The 1,541-nt window shown below is 42.7% G+C and overlaps 1 protein-coding gene across 1 annotated transcript in view; it reads right to left on the bottom strand.

Moving 5' to 3' along the window:
• LOC107096018 (zinc finger protein GLI2-like) overlaps nucleotides 1-947 on the bottom strand; it is a 75,443-nt gene extending 74,496 nt beyond the window's left edge. Inside the window, exon 1 of the mRNA XM_015392464.1 lies at nucleotides 677-947. The gene's annotated coding sequence lies outside the window, so the exon portion shown is untranslated. The remainder of the gene's footprint in view (nucleotides 1-676) is intronic.
• Nucleotides 948-1,541: the final 594 nt, after the last annotated feature.

The raw sequence follows: 1,541 nt of genomic DNA on the forward strand, positions 1-1,541 counted from the left end.
GTGACAGGCGCTCGTGGGGGAAGGATGAAAGTGACATCCCCATCCCAGGTTTGGGAATGTCACGGTGAATAATGTGGAGGGCCCCATTATTCCTCCTCCTCCTCCTCCTCCTCCTCCTCCTGACTGCTGGAACTCTTCATCCCGCACAAAAGCAAACGCACTAAAACTTTTCTTCTGATGCAAATGAACGCAGAAAGCATTCAGGATCAGAAATAACAAAAAAATCCAGAGTGAGGCCAGAAAGGAGAGGAAGGAGGCTGCGCTTCATTTTTAATAAAACTGCAAACATTTACTTTCTTCTTCTTCTGCAGATTTAAGGTTTAAAAATGCAGATTTATCTCAGAAAATGATCTAATATAAAAAGATGATTAATTAACTGCTGCAAAAAAAATTCTGAATTAATGTTAAAATACATAAAGGAGGTTTTAATTATTATAACAGTTGGAGATTTTCAGCTAATTTAAAATAAGCTGAAATATAAATGACAAAGAAAAAAATTTATTTATCCTTTAAATTTAAAAATATGAAAAGATTTGATGGATTTTAAGGAGGAATTTTTCTCATTTTCTCAAATGGATCCAACATAAATAGATTAAAATTAGTTTTTAATTTAATAAATTTGTTATAAAAAGGTGATAGAAATGAAGAGCAAACAGCACATGGTCTGCAGACTCACCCGGATCGCTCCTCTCTCTGACTCCTTCCTCCTCAGCTCCTCAACTTTGCTCTCAGTGAGGAGAAGCGCCTCCAAGCACGTGGAAAGCCATCGGAGGCGCGCGGCGCGCGGCGGCTGAAGGGAGAAAAGTTTCACCTCCACGCAGCGCAGAGACACGCAAAGTGAGGAGAAGTTCCGAGAGGCGCAGCTCCGCGCAGCCTGGGGGGGAGGAGGAGGAGGAGGAGCAGGAGGAGGAGGGAAAGTTTGAAGACTGGAGCAGAGAGGAGGAGAAAGTTTCACCGGGATGCTGCTGCGGAGCTTCCAGGATGCGGGGCTGCTCCTCCTCCTCCTCCTGCTCCTCCTCCCGCTCCTCCTCTGACCAATAAATGCAGTTTTCTTCTCTACCGGCAGTTTCCTAAAGATCAAAGCTTCAAAGCCTCTAAAGTTGATTTAGAGAAAATTGAACAAAAAGCTGAAAATCAGAGCAGAACCTTTGACCTTTGACCTCTCTGCTCCGCTCATCTAGAACCTGAGCAGCTGATGATCAACTGGATCTGTTTGCTTTCCTGGAAAACTTCCTCCTGTCGGTTGCTTTGCGGATCCTCACTGCCCCCCCTCTCAGTCCTGTGCAGCGCTGACCTCTAGCGGAGGACTGGCTGAACTGCAGCTGTTCTCTGCAGCGCTTTATGTGAGTTAAACAGTGAAATAGAAGGAAAATAAAAGCGAGAAGAGATTAAAATATGATAGTAATACAAATAATTTAGCAGTTTGAAGCAGTTTAGAAAAAAATTTACTTAGAAGTTTATTAGTTTGGATTCATGAGGGAGAAAAACTCTCCATGTTTAATTAGTTAAAGAAGAAATCTGTGTTTCCACCTTCAAGCTCT

This window comes from Cyprinodon variegatus, unplaced genomic scaffold (genome assembly GCF_000732505.1).
Source record: "Cyprinodon variegatus isolate N-32 unplaced genomic scaffold, C_variegatus-1.0 Scaffold592, whole genome shotgun sequence".
Taxonomy (NCBI): Eukaryota; Metazoa; Chordata; class Actinopteri; order Cyprinodontiformes; family Cyprinodontidae; genus Cyprinodon; species Cyprinodon variegatus.